This window comes from Papio anubis, chromosome 7 (genome assembly GCF_008728515.1).
Source record: "Papio anubis isolate 15944 chromosome 7, Panubis1.0, whole genome shotgun sequence".
NCBI lineage: Eukaryota > Metazoa > Chordata > Mammalia > Primates > Cercopithecidae > Papio > Papio anubis.
The window spans coordinates 157688882-157703194 of NC_044982.1; the positions used below are offsets into that span (position 1 = coordinate 157688882).

Below are 14313 nucleotides of genomic sequence, written 5' to 3' on the forward strand. Positions count from 1 at the left end.
TTCATATACCACATTTTCTTTATCCACATGTCCATCAGTGGACATGCAAGTTTTTCCCGTATCTTGGCTATTCTGAATAATGCTACAGTGAAAATGGGAGTACAGCTGTTTCTTCTTTGAGAGCCTGGTTTCCGTTGCAGGTGGTCTATAGGATTTCGTGCTTAGAAATCCCTGAAATACCATCTGACTTACCATGTGGCTGTTTTTCTCCAGCTGCTGCCTAGAAAGCTGGGTGTCAGCTTCTGACCACTGGCTGCTTTGGTCACTCCGTGCTTGGCTTCTGCCTCTGCTGACCCACAGGAGCCAGGATCCTGCCCTCGCTCCTCCCACAGTGGGCCGATGTGTAGGTGGTTATGATTCAAATTCATGAAGGCAGCTCCCTGAGGAGAGGGAAGGATGAAAACAATCCTGGGTCCTGAGGGAGGAAAGGAGCCTCACATTTGTTTATAATATTTTGTTCCTTACAAAATAAGCAAAAAGGAAATCCTGCGGCAAAGAAGATAAAATGTTCAAATGTTCTCAGTATATGTGAGCAGTTAACATACATATAGAATGCTCATAATTAACATACATAAGCATGTCATTGTGTTGTTATCCTCTCTAGATTCACTTATCTCTTTTCAATATATCTGTTTTGATATAGCAGAGAACTTTTTTAATTAGTTTGTTCCTCGCACTTCAGCACGTTTTTGCATCATTTACTTTGTGATTGTATTAGCTGTTAAAGGTTCATTATCTAGTAACTTCACAGTGGCTGATTTCTTGTACCTTGCACAAGGTCTCCATCTCTGCTCTGAGCCTCTGCCAGGTTTATCTTTTTCCAGTCCTTTATTTATTTATTGTTTTTTTAAAAATCCTTTTTCCAACTGCATTTTTAAGCAGAATGCAAGTCGATTTTTAAAATTCAAAGCAGATAATCTTTGTCTTTTAAGAAAATAGTTTAACATGTTTACATTTATTGTAATGACTTATCGACTTGAACTAATTACCATCATTTCATTTTTTTAATGCTTTTTCCTTGCTAATTCTTTTTTTTTCCACGATCATTTCCTGACTTCTTTAGATTGATACATCACATCTCCCCACCCATCAATTGGTTTCGAAGGCACTGATTTTATTCCTAGTCCTTTAGTGGAAATCATTCTGTTTGTAATGCACATGGTGGTGTCAGCATTTCAAACAACAGTTGCAGTGAACAGAACCTATTTTAGTTAGTTTAAGATGAAAAGGAGTTTATCTAGGGATAGTACATAGTTTTTGGAATTTCTGAGAATTTCTAAACTGCACAATGGGAATGGGGGGCTGCCCACAAGCCCCCAGCTTTTGCAGCTTGGCATGAGTGCTCAGGATCTCTGCCCCCATGCTGGCTACTGAGTCCAGGGACTTCTGTCACCCTGCTCTTGAGTATGCCTTGTCACACCTCTCCAAATTCTCCAGACGGGCCTCTGGAGCAGGTGTGTCTGATTGGAGGAGCCCATGCCTGTTCTAACTGCAATGGAGGTGGCAAAAGTGAGTTTCTGGCAGAATTCTGCCTTGGAGGCCCAGAACTCACAAAACAGAGCTCCAAGGAGGCTTCAAAGCCTTTCTCCATCCCTACCTCAGCGCCTTCTCCTCGATGCTTCTGTGCTTCCCGGTGCAGAGCCTTGCTTGCCCTCTGGGTCCCACAGTACTGTGCACCTGCATCCACCGAGTCACTCAACAAGCGGATTGTCAAGAGTGTCTGCAGCCGTCTGCGAACTCCGACCGTTTGTCTGTAGCCTCATTCACGAGTGTTATACCTGGCACCAAAAAGATACTTAGCGAGTGTTTGCAGATGAATAGGAAAGTGAACTAACTGCCATAGATTAATTGTCCTGGAGTAACTGTGTGTCGCCTCCTCCCTGGCCTGCCATCCTCTGCTACTCTGTTACTGAGGGAGCTGGACACCCTGTGCTTGCTGCATGTCCCAGAGTCGCAGACCCCACCTGTGCACCTCCCTCCTGCCAGACCACCTGCCACTCGAGACACACCCTCATCTTCAGTGATGTGGTGCCACCTCTCCAGCACGATGCTGGGGCTCTTGGGCCTTCGACAGTGCTGTTCTTTGCCACTGGTAGCAGCTTCCCTCTCAACTCCCTCCTTGCCTGTCCTGGGAGCCAGCCTCACCAACCCACAGCCCTCTACGTTCCCTGGGTGGCAGCTGGTCCTTTCTCTGGATCTGCCTTCGCTGTGCAGCCTCTGGGCACAATGGCCTGCTCTCTGGATGGATGTAGGGTGTCCTACTCAGGCCCCCAGTCTTGTAAGGCAACTCATTCATAGTAAATCCTCATGTCTACAGTTTCCTCCCACTGGTTCTGGCTTCTGACAGATGCAGTGATAGGAATGGCTCTTTGGGAGGTGATCTGGGTTTCCTGCCCTCAGAGAGGCCCCTTTGACTGGGAGGACCTTTCCACTGCACAGCTGTGGAGCCCTCTGAACCCAGGGAGTGGCCAGGAGGGTATGTGGGTGGCAACGTAGGTGTAGTTCAGGCCTGAGATCTTTGCAGTCATGCGTCCCTCTGCACCTGCTGCTGATGCAGAGAGAAGGCAGTGCCGTCTCCTCGCCATCCGGAAACCTTTGTGCCCTGGCCTGGCTCGTGTAGATCGACAGAGTTCAGACATCTGAGCTTCTGCTATAGTTGGCGAGGCTTCTTGGGTCGTCCCCAGGGTTGGCTGTAACCAAACACCCTTAGAGTACCTGGTCCTCTCTGCACCCACTCGGGACCTGCTCCATGTTCAGGTGGGGAGTGGACAAGGAGACCAAAGAACATTCGTGGAAATGCATCAGGAGAGACGGGCGCGCCTGCCCGCGGCCGCAGGCACAGCGTGAACACAGTGTGCAGTGCTTGGGCTCCCGCCGCCTGGCCAGCAGAGCTGCCTGCCTCCCCTGCCTCCTCGCCAGCCTCTGTCAGAGGCAAGAACACACCTCTGGCTGGTGTCACTGGCCAGGTCAACAGGACACTCTTCACTGGGGATTTTAACATGAATGGAACCTTGAAAAGGGTCAGAGACTGGCCAGCTCAACAGGGCACTCTTCACTGGGGATTTTAACATGAATGGAACCTTGGAAAGGGTCAGAGAGCGGGCAGGTGCAGTCGCCACCTTCAGTGACATAAATGCAGGCTGCTGCCTCGGCGGAGAGAGCTGGCAGGAGCCTGGGCTGCGTGGGGCGTTTCAGCAGCCTTCGCCTGGTATTCCAGGGACGTGAGTCTCGAGACAACACAGAACCCGTCTCTTCTCCGACGGCGTCATCTCTCCGAGCGCGTCTTCAGCGTGGGGTTGTTTCTGCTGCGTTTGCGTCGTCAGCTACGGGCTGAGAGCGACGGGTGAACGCTGTTCATTTGCTCAGGATATTTCTCCTCCTGTTTCTTTTCTTGGCGTGGAGATGTTTAACCAATATTTCCATACAGGGAAATCCCTTTCACACCCACCCACCGCCTCTTCCTTCCTCTTGCCCTCTTGGCGGGCAGGTGGCCTCTGTGGGCGGCGTTCTTAGGACTCCATCGCATAGTCCTAAAGACCGAGTTGGAACCGCTGAGAAACAGCATAATGCCTGAGAATTCCCTGACAGTCTTTCTCCATTTAAACCTTAACTTTTCAACCTCATTTGCTTGAAAAGGAAAAATCCTCAGGCAACTTTCAAGTTAAAAGGTTATTACTCTTGTCCTGAATGTTGAATTAAAAGGCTGGCAATTTATGCACATAAATCTGTGGGTTTCCTTTAACTGACTTGTTGGCACTCATCATTATCTGTGCTGTCCCCCAGCCTCTGGGTGGAAGGCAGTTTCTCAGGCATCTCCTTTCCCCAGCTTTCTTTGCAATCTCGCCCCATCCCGCAGCCCTGCGGGAGGTATCAGGGCAGACATCCTGGGCTGTCACACCTGGCACAGGAGAGCACTCTTTCAGAGGGTGTGAAAGTCGAAAGCATTTCCCTTGAGCTTTAGCTTTAAAATTTTTTTTAACTTAATCTCATTTTTGTTTTAACTCCTCCTATCCTGAAACATCCAGGAACATAATTACGTGGAGGATCAAACCCAGCCCAGCGATTGCAATTAGGTTTAATAACATGAGCAGTTGGCACTTTCAGCAGCTCAGGTTCTGCAGGAGGTAGATCTGGGCTCGAATCCGAACTCTGCCATTGTGCGAGCTAAGGAGGCACTAGAGTTAGAGAAACAGAAATGGGAGGAGCACAGATATGCCGTTTTCCCCCGTTCGCTTGGTGCTGAGCCTGGTACTGATGGGCTGTGTGGGTTGCAAGTCTGCCCCGGGCAGGTGCACAATGGATGTCCTCTGGGTGGTTGGGGAGCGATCTCAGAGGGGCACTGCTGGGCCCAGAAGTGAGGGTCTCTCACCTTCCAAGGCCCACAGACCAGCCACTGCACTGCCAGACTCCAGCTCCATGGCACCCCACGAAATCCAAGTGACACATTTAAGGGACCAGTAGTGTGAGAGAAGCTCATTCACTGTGTCCCACCGACACAGTACAACAAATGACAAATTATGAGAACACTCAGAGATCTAAACACAGCACAAAAATTAGTTTCTGCAACTAAAACCTGTAATGTTTTCAACAAAAAATATGGAATAACGAATTGAAGAAGAGCAAGGTGTTAGGCCTAAGTTGCTGTGCTTGCCGCCAAGTGAGACGTGTGTGCAGGTACAGGACAAAAAGCGTAGAGAACCAGAGTCGTGAAAAAGGATGAGAGATTTGAAGGCGAGACCCAGGGGACCAGCGTGGCCATGGCAGCAGTTCCAGAATGGGGAGAAGGAATGCATCATATTGAAAAAGCACAGCCCTTTGCCCTCAGATGGGGCTTGGGCACTGGCAGAATCTCGCAGCACCAGGAACTTCTCACAGGGCAGGTCTCAGATGCTCAGACCCCTGAGTCAGAGCCTGCATTTGGACAAGGTGCCAGGCAGCCCACTCCACACATTGGCATTGAAGAAGTGCTGGTCTAGGCCAGGCCCGTCAGCAGGACCTGTGCCCCTATCAGCTATAAATAGCTCTCCCCTGCCTCACCGCGATCCGTCTCTCAACTCCCAGAATCGCGGTGAGGGTGCGGCCTTCCCCGTGCTTACCTGCGGCAGCTGTACACCCTCACCAGGGGACCGCAATCCATCTCTCAACTCTCAGAATCCCGGTGAGGGTGCGGCCTTCCCCGTGCTTACCTGCGGCACCTGTGCACCCTCACCAGGGGACCGCAGTCCGTCTCTCAACTCCCAGAATCGCGGTGAGGGTGCGGCCTTCCCTGTGCTTACCTGTGGCAGCTGTGCACCCTCACCGGGGCACCACAATCCGTCTCAACTCTCAGAATCCTGGTGAGGGTGCGGCCTTCCCTGTGCTTACCCGCGGCACCTGTGCACCCTCACCAGGGGATCCACCCAGAACTGCTGCTGAGTGGCAGCTGTGTCAGGAGCCGACAGCAGCATCCCTCCTCCGTGCCCCAGGCAGCTCTGCCCTCCTCCCGCGGCTGCTGTGTGCTTGCCATGCGCCTGGGCCACCTCTGCCCCCGCCCAGGTAGTTGCAGCCTCAGGGGGCCTGTCCTTCCTGACCTGTCAGGTCAGCCCTGCCAGCCTCCCGCTGATGGTTAGTGCCTCCTGGGCCGGCTTCCCAGACCCCTGAGTCAGACCCGTTGCCTGGGCCAGAGGTCAGGCGGTGGGAACCATGTGCCTTCCGGCTGTCACATAGCGGAAAAGGAGCTTCAGATGTATTTTTAGATGACTTATGATGTTGTGGTATTTAAATTTAAAAGTAGACATTTAAAAGAATGATGGGATGCCTTTGTTTAAGGATGTTGATATAGACTACCTCCTTGGGGATTATTGTAAATTGGAATGGCAAATTTGACATACAAACTTAAAATGTCTGAGGAGCCCAGGCACGGTGGCTCACACCTGAAATCCTGGCACCCTGGGAGGCTGAGGCCAGTGGATCACCTGAGATCAAGAGTTTAGTACCAGCCTGGCTAACATGGTAAAACCCTGTCTCTACTAAAAATACAAAATTTCTCCGGGCATAGTGGCACGCATCTGTAATACCAGCTACTCAGGAGGCTGAGGCAGGAGAATCGCTCAAACCCAGCGGGGAGGGGAGCAGAGGTTGCAGCAAGCTGAGATGGCGCCACTGCACTCCAGCCTGGGTGACAGAGCGAGACTCCATCTCAAAAAAAAAAGTCTGAGGAGGTCTACATTTTTTTTTTTTTTCAAAGTTCTTTGGCTCTGGGCGGGCAGCGTGTCCCCCTGTGTGGGCGCTGTGCACTGTGCGTGCCTCTTGTGCCCCGTCTGGCCTCCAGCACTGCCCCTCCTTCGAGGCTGATGCCCATGCTTTCTGTCTGTGAGGACATACAGCAACCATGTGGGCACTTCCCACATGACGCTGTGGCCACCCAGTGCGTCCTGCCTGCCTTCCGGGTGTGTGGGGGGATGTCCAGCTCCCAGCGAAGGCCGGTGCCTTCACCCAGGACCACACGCCACTGTCCTCCCTGCATCATTTATCTTCATTCTCTGCTGATGATTGGCAGGAGGATGCAGGCTTGCTGCCGTGTCTCCAGGCCTTCCCGCCGCTCCCCTACATCCTCTGTTTCCTGTAGCCAAACACTTGGAAAGGGAATCTGTCTTGCCACCCTCGCCTTGTAACCTTTCTTCACTTTTTCTTGACTTTACCGCAGTTGAGCTTTTCTTCCATAATCCATGGAAATAGTTCTCTCCAAGGTCACTAAGGACCAGTGCCCGCCCTCAAGAGAGATCCCCTTGGAACCTGGCCAGTCAGCAACATGACATGTAGGCCACCCCTCAGAATCTTTCCCCGCCTGGCCCCTCAGGTACTCCTCCTCCCCTCATGGGACTCCTCCTCCTCACCTCCTTCCATGACCCTCTCCATCTTCCAAGCCCGGAGCCCTGGAATCAGCTCTCCAGACTCACGGCGATAGGGGTCTCATCCAAGCACATGCTCCAAGTGCCATCCACAGCAACCTCCCCTGGGCTCTCCCCAGAGCCTTGCCTTGGGTGTCCAGCTGCCTCTCCGTTTCTCTCCTGGGCTCTCCCCAGAGCCCGCCTCGGTGTCCGGCTGCCTCTCCATTTCTCTCCTGGGCTCTCCCCAGAGCCTGGCCTTGGGTGTCCAGCTGCCTCTCCATTTCTCTCCTGCGGCCTCCTCAGAGCCTCGCCTTGGGTGTCCGGCTGCCTCTCCGTTTCTCTCCTGGGCTCTCCCCAGAGCCTCTTCTCGGGCGTCCAGCTGCCTCTCCATTTCTTTCCTGGGGCATTGCAGGTGTCACAGACTTAACGTGTCCTGAACTAAAATCCTGATTCCATCTTTCCCCACTCTTCCTTGCCCTCATAAATTGTGACTCCATTCTCTCAGTTGCTCAAGCCCCTGAGGCTGAGAGCCAGCTGACACCTCACCTTCTCTGACACCCCGTGGCCAGCTGCCCCTCAAAGGTTTTGAATCGGATCCATTCTTGCCATCTACACTCCTGTCCCCTGAGGCCCCGGCAAGGACCATATGCCCTCCTGCTGTCACATGGTGGAAAAGGAGCTTCAGATGTATTGTTCCCAAATACATCCCCAGTTGTTCCAAATTGTTCCTTTTGTTTCCACTCTTCCCCTGCTCCTGAGAGCCTGTGGTCCGCAGAGGCTCCCCGCTTTGGTTCAGCCCAAAGTCTTGGCGGTGGCCTGCACCTCGCACAGGCCTGGCTGCTCTTCCTCCCTGACCTCACTTCTTACTGCTCTTCTCTCTGCTGACTTGGCTGCAGCCATAGTGGCTCCTTGGATTTCAACCCAGCAATCCCACTGCTGAGTACAGACCCAAAGGAGATGGAATCATTCTACCAGAAAGACACGAGCCCTTGCATGTCCATCACTATGTTACTCACAATAGCAAAGACGTAGAATCAACCTAGACGCCCATCAGCGGTGGATCGAATAAAGAAAATGTGGTACATAAACAACATGGAATACCACACAGCCATAAAAAAAACAATGAGATCATGTTCCTTGCAGCAACGTGGATGGAGCTGGCGGTCATGATCCTAATGGAATTAACGCAGAAACAGAAAACCAAATACTGCACGTTCTCACTTGTAAGAGGGAGCTAAATAGTGGGTACATATGACACAAAGAAGGGAATAATAAACAGTGGGGTTTTCAGAAGGGAGGAGTGAGGGATGAGGACAAGGGCTGAAAAACTCCCGAGCAAGTACTGTGCTCACTGCTTGGGTGACAGGAACATTTGAAGTCCAAATCCCAGCATCACACAAGATGTCCGTGTAACAAACCTGTGCATGTGCTCCCCTGACTCTGAAATACATTGGTAATAAAGGCTTTTGCTCGTTCTGTGCTTTGTGTCTGAGACTCTCTTCACACGGATCATCAGAATCTTGCTCCTTCATCTGTGACAGAGTTTTGCAAAACTGCTCCTTCCCAGTGCTAAACTGACAACCTCGCCCTCCCCGTTTCCCCTTTCGCTTTATTTTTTCCCCGTAACACTTAATGCCACTAAGCATGCTGTGGATTTTACTTATTCATTATTCTTTTGAGCTGCTTAGTTGCGCAACGTTTGCTTTTAAATAAAATTATACATTCGTACAGATTAAAGTGCTAAATCAGCCTGGAATTCCTGTTTAAAAAATAGCACCTTTATAACTTTCATCACCATTTCTTTTTCTCACAGAAAACCTTTTTTATCATTTGCCACTTATTTTATTTATTTTATTTTATTTTATTTATTTTATTATTTTATTTTATATTTTATTTTATATTTTATTTTATTATTTTATTTTATAGTTTAGTTTTGTTTCCTGAGTGCTGCTGTCTGCCATCTTTTCTCCCAAGCCCTGGGGTCTTTCCGTGGATCTCATGTTTGTAGAGGAAATGGCTCCTTTCTGTTCCTTTCTTCCTGTAAGAATGTTGGTATCGACTACATCCCAATTTCATCAGGAACATTGATCTGTGGTTTTCTTTTCTTGTAGTGGCTTTGTCTGACTTAGTATCAGGGTAATGCTGGCCTCATGGAATGAGTTAGGAAGTGTTCCCTCTTCTTCATTTTTTGGAACAATTTTTGAAAGATGGGTGTTAATTTTTCTTTAAATGTTTGGTGGAATGCACCAGCGAAGCCATCTGGTCCTAGACTTTTCTTTGTTGGGAATTTTTTGGTTACTGATTCAATCTCCTTACTAGTTATAGATCTAATCAAATACTCTGTTTTTTCATGAGTCAGTTTTGATAGATTGTGTATTTCTAGAAATGTGTTTGTTTCATTTAGTTTACACAATTTGTTGGCATGTAATTGTTTATGGTATTCTCTTACAATCCTTTTTATTTCTGTCAGATTGGTAATAATGTTTCCACTTCAATTTTTGGTTTTAATCATTTGTATTTTATCTCTTTTTCTTAGTCAATCTAGATAAAACTTTGACAATATTGTCGATCCTTTCAAGGAGTCAACTTCTGGTTTTGTTTACTTTCTCTATTTTTTCTGTTCTTTATCTTATTTATCTCTCCTCTAATCTATCTCGTTTCCCTTGTTCTCCTAGCTTTAGGTTTAGTTTGCTTGCCTTTTTGTAGTTTCTTAAGGTGTGAAGTTAGGTTATTTATTTGAGATAGTTCTTCTTTTATAATACATACATTTACAGCTATAAATTTTCCTATTAGCACTGCTTTCGTTGAATCTCACGAGTTTTAGTATGTTGAGTTTTCATTTCTCTTTGTCTTAGGTGTTTTCTAATTTTCCTTGTAATTTCTTCTTTAACTCATTGGTTGTTTAATATTTGTACATTTTCTCTTTTTCCTTCTGTTACTGATTTCGAGTTTCATTCTATTGTAATTAGAAAATATACTATGTATTATTTTAATCTTTTAAAATTTATTAAGAATTATTTTGTGGTCTTGAGGAATATTTTATGTCTGTACTTTTTATAGTAGAAATATCTATTTCTCCTTCAATAGTGCCAATTTTTATTTCATATATTTCCAGATTCTGTTTTTAGGTGTGTAAATATTTATAATTGTTATATCTTCCTTCTATATTGAGTCATTTATAAATACATGTTATTTGTCTTTTGTAACCTGTTTTTGTTTACATTCTATTTTGTCTGACAATAATGTACCCACCTCAGTTCTATTTTGGTTACTGGTTACTATTTACATGTAAAATATTTTTCTTACTTTTAACTTATTTGCGTCCTTGTATCTAAAGACAGTCACTTGTGTATAGATGTATCCTGTTTCTTATCCAATCTGCCAATCTGTGTTTTTTTTTTCTTTTGTGGGAGGCAGAGTCTCACTCTATCTTTCAGGCTGGAGTGCAGTGGCACAATCTTGGCTCACCGCAACCTCTGCCTCCTGTGTTCCAGCGATTCTCCTGCCTCAGCCTTCCGAGTAGCTGGGATTACAGGTGCTCGCCACCACACCTGGCTAATTTTTGTATTTTTAGTAGAGATGAGCTTTCACCATGTTGGCCAGGCTGGTCTTGAACTCCTGACCTCAGGTGAACAGGAGAGTTTAATCCATTTACAATTAATGTAATTTCTGATAAAGAAGGAATTACTCTGCCATTTTTTTTCTTTTCTGTATATCTTATATTTTTTGTTTATTGGTTTCTCCATTACTGCCTTTTTTTTGTATTTAGTTGATTTTTTTTTGTACTGTACAATTTTGATTACCTTGTTTTAATTTTCTGTATGTTTTAATAGTTATTTTCTTAGTGGTTACCTTGGAAATTTCAGTTAACATCCTAAATGTGTAACAACCTATCATGAATAATACCAGTTTAGTTTCAATAGCATACAGACTATTTAGTCCTTATTTCCTTTACAATTCAGTCCTTCCTCCCTTCATAGATTACATCTTTGTTAGCTGAATGCCTATTAAATATTTTTCCTGTCTCTTTCTCTCCATCTTCTCTTTCTGGAAATCCTATAATGCATATATTGGTAGATTTGATGGTGTCCCCCAGGTCCTTTGGGCTCTGTTTATTTTTTTTCTTTTACTTTCTACTCCTCAGACCTAATAATTTCTTTTTTGATATTTTAAATTTTATTTACTTTTCAAATTGTGGTAAAACACATGTGACATAAAATTCACCATCATAACCATTTTTAAGTATACAGTTTAGTAGCATTAAGTACATTTACATTATTGTACAACTATCACCACTATTCATTTCCAGAGCTCTTTTCCTTGCAAAACTAAAGCCCTGTACCCATTAAAAATAATTCCCCGTTCCTTCCTCCCCCAAGGCCTTGGCAACCACCATCTTACTTTCTGTCTCTTATGAATTTAAATATTCTAGATAAGCCCTGATAATTTCAAATGTCATGTCTTCAAGTTCACTGATCCTTTCTTTGGCTTCCTCAATTCTGCTGTTGAAGCCTTGTAGTGAGGTTTTCATTCAAGTTATTATACTTTCAGGTCCAGAATTTCTATTTGATTCCTCTTTATAATTTCTACCTCTTTAGTGATATTTAAATTCTGTCTGTACATAATTTTCTTGATTTCCTTTAACTCTTTGCCCGTGGTTTCCTGTAGTTATTGAACTTCTTTAAGACAGCTGAATTAACGTCTTTGACTAATAATTCTAATGCCTAGACTTCTTCCAGGATGATTTCTGTCATTTTTTTTTTCTGTGAATGGACCACACTTCCCTATTTGTTTGTATGGTGTGTAATCTTCTTTGTTGAGAGCTGTCATTTTGAGTGTTATATTGTGGTAATGCTAGAAATCGAATTCTCCCATCCCTCAGATGTTGCTGAGTCTTTCTCGTTGAGTGCTGGAGTCATCCATTTGTGACTTTTCCAAACGTTTTTGAAAAGTGTATGGTCATTGAAGTTTTTCTCCTATTATCTCTACAGGTAACTAGTAGACTGACAAAGATTTCCTTAAATTTCTGGCTCCCCAAAAATGTGTGTGTGTGTGTTAGGGGTGTGTGTGTTAGGGGTGTGTGTGTACAGAAATAATTACTGCCACTTTAAATTTCCTGGAAGCTGCTTCATCACTTGGAGGTTGAAACAATGGCCAGTGATCAAAACAGTGGCCAGCAGTCAACATACAGAACCGCAGCTTTTGGAGGACAAGGTCGTTATTGCCTGCTCTGATATCGGCAAGTCACATCCTAAACAGGAGCTGCCATCCCCACAGCTTCCTGCCACAGGGTGAGAGATGGGGAATGATAACCACTAAAAAAAAAGCCAAAATTCACCACAACCCTTTTTATCAGTCTTTCCCCTGGTTGCCGAAAGTGTTTGACTACACTCCAGACTTCCAAAATAGTTACTGTTTTGGATTGAATTGTCTCCCCAAAACATACTGAGGTCCTAACCCCAGGTACTTTGGAACGTAACCTTATATGAAAATAGGGCCTTTACAGAGGTAATCAAGTTTAAATGGGGTCACTAAGGTGAGAGCCCTAATCCAATATGACTGATGTCCTTACGAAAAGGGGAAGTTTTGGCACAGACACACACAGGCACGGGGAAGGCTCCCTTGTGGCTGGAGCGAGGCTCCCACAAGCCAAGGATGGCCGGATGGCCGCAGACACCAGAGGGGCAAGGAAAGACCCCCCCAGATCCATCAGAGAGCACAGCCAGGCCGTGGCTTCAGACTCTTGCCTGTACGGCGATGAAGTCCTGTTGTTTTCAGTACGCAGCTCGTGGGGCTTTGTGACAGCAGCCACAGGGAGCTCACACGGTAGCTTCGGACAGTTCCTGCCAGTCCAGTCATCCTTTAGGCAGAGGTGGATTCGGGGAGCTTCCTGCTCTGCCATCTTCTGTGCCGTCATTCATTAGTTTTAAATTTTTCTCTCTCTGCCACTGTAAAGCAAGCTGTACGAGGGCAGGGACTTTTGTGTCCTATATTCATTGTTCTATCACTTGTATCTAGAGCAGAACCAGACACAAAGTAGAATATTCATGAAGAATTATTGACTGAATTAAGAGTAAATGAGCATAGACGAGATAACATGGTCCCACCCAGTGGAGGAGGAAGTGTTGAATGCAGTGATGGAGATGAGCTCTGGGCGTAGCCACCCAGTGGAGGAGGAAGTGTCGAATGCAGTGATGGAGATGAGCTCTGGGCGTAGCCACGCGGTGGAGGAGGAAGTGTTGAATGCAGTGATGGAGGTGAGCTCTGGGCGTAGCCACGCGGTGGAGGAGGAAGTGTCGAATGCAGTGATGGAGGTGAGCTCTGGGCGTAGTGTGTTATAAAACAGCAGCCACACTGGAGAACTCAGGGAGACTTCTCAAAGGAGAGATGCCCAAGCCTCTTACGGGCTGAGCGGGAGGCTACGTGAGGGCAAGAGTGGCCATGTGCCTAGGTGGAGACGTGGGCGTGGGCACAGAAGTGGCAGGCAGCGCTCAGGTCGAGGCCTGTGGAGACTGGAGTATGTGAGGCAGAGGACAGCCTGGCGAGGGAGGGCTTGCCTCAGATTGAAGAGTATGGAGTCAGGTCGGTTGCATGGGCAGACTTCAAAGACGGAAAGGTCATGGCTGGCTGCATGGAGGACAGAATTAAAGGGGCAAATGGTGCATTTACGTTGTGGGAAGTGGAGCTTGAACAAGGCAGAGCTTGGGAGGGCAGACCACAGAGCTGTGGGCAGATCCTTGGACTCTGGAGTTTAGGGAGCTGGTTCTTATCAGAATTGCAAATCCCAGAGAGGGCTTGATTTGAAAACAATGTCATAGCATATTTTTTGAAGCAATCAGCCTGTAACAGAATCTGGCACTTGTAAGTATGCAGTTTGGAACCTGGGGTAGGTTTTCTCTGGCTTTGGACAATGGACGTCACAGCACAGGGCACTTGCTGGAATTTCTGCATCACTAAGCTTGAAGACATCGTCTCCTCCCTTGAGACTGCAGTGCCCCAGCAAGGGCCCAGGGTCCTGTGCTTAGTTGTTCTGACTCTGTCTCCTTGTTGCGGGTGGCGTGTGCAGTCCTGTAGGGTAGAGGCTGGCTCTGCACCACCAGCATGGTGCTCCGCGCCTACGGGGCCCTGTGGCCTCACAGTGACGTGTGTGTGTGCTAGCTGTGCTCACTGATGACTGGCTGTGGTGAGAAGTTTCACTTCGCTCCCTCCTCCAAAGAACAAAGACATCAAGTGTGAAGGAGCCTCTATGATAATCGCGTTTATCATAAGACAACAAAAGCCAAGCTTGAGAAGTGCCTCAGGGACTGCGCGGGAGCACGCGTTGCCAGGAGTTTCTGATTCTGCATCAGATCGATAGATGCAGAATCAGATGCTTTCCCTAGCGTGTTACTTATTTCTCTTCCAGTGTCTATTTGACGCTACTGACAATGAGAAATTGAGCTGT

General features: G+C 46.9%; 1 protein-coding gene across 1 annotated transcript in view; it reads left to right on the plus strand.

Annotated features, from left to right (window-relative positions):
* OCA2 (OCA2 melanosomal transmembrane protein) overlaps positions 1-14313 on the plus strand; it is a 346597-nt gene that overhangs the window by 235213 nt on the left and 97071 nt on the right. The gene's annotated exons all lie outside the window — the stretch shown is intronic.